Here is a 513-nt window from a genome sequence, read left to right as displayed (position 1 = left end):
ATTAAACTAAACAAATTTTATTAAAAAAATTTAATAACCATTCATTATAGATAAAAACAATATATATATATATATATATAGAGTAATTAATTTAGTGTCTGTTTTTTAGTATATATATAATATTTTTATATATTTTTATTTGTTTTGAAAAACATTTTTTATGAAAAATTTTCTGATTTTTGCATAACCTTTCATGCAAAATTATAAGAAAAGATTGAATATTAATTTTTTTAGCTAATAATCAGCTAACATGTTCCTTTTTTTTTCTTTAATCTTTACTTATTCATTACTTTATTGACTAATTGTTAGATAAAATAGTTGATTCTTTGACAAAATCGTAAAATTATATATTCCCTTGATAAAAAACAAAATCAATGAATTTTCCCCCCAACTATAAAATAATATTGAACAAGTGTGACGATTATTGATTAGGTATAAGATATGAGCAGATGCTCTATAATTTGGATGCCAGACAATTGCAAGAAAAAATTGCTTAAAACTATGTCATATCGC

Source organism: Arachis ipaensis, chromosome B06 (assembly GCF_000816755.2).
Source record: "Arachis ipaensis cultivar K30076 chromosome B06, Araip1.1, whole genome shotgun sequence".
Classification (NCBI taxonomy): domain Eukaryota; kingdom Viridiplantae; phylum Streptophyta; class Magnoliopsida; order Fabales; family Fabaceae; genus Arachis; species Arachis ipaensis.
Note: the sequence above shows the minus strand (reverse complement) of the source record.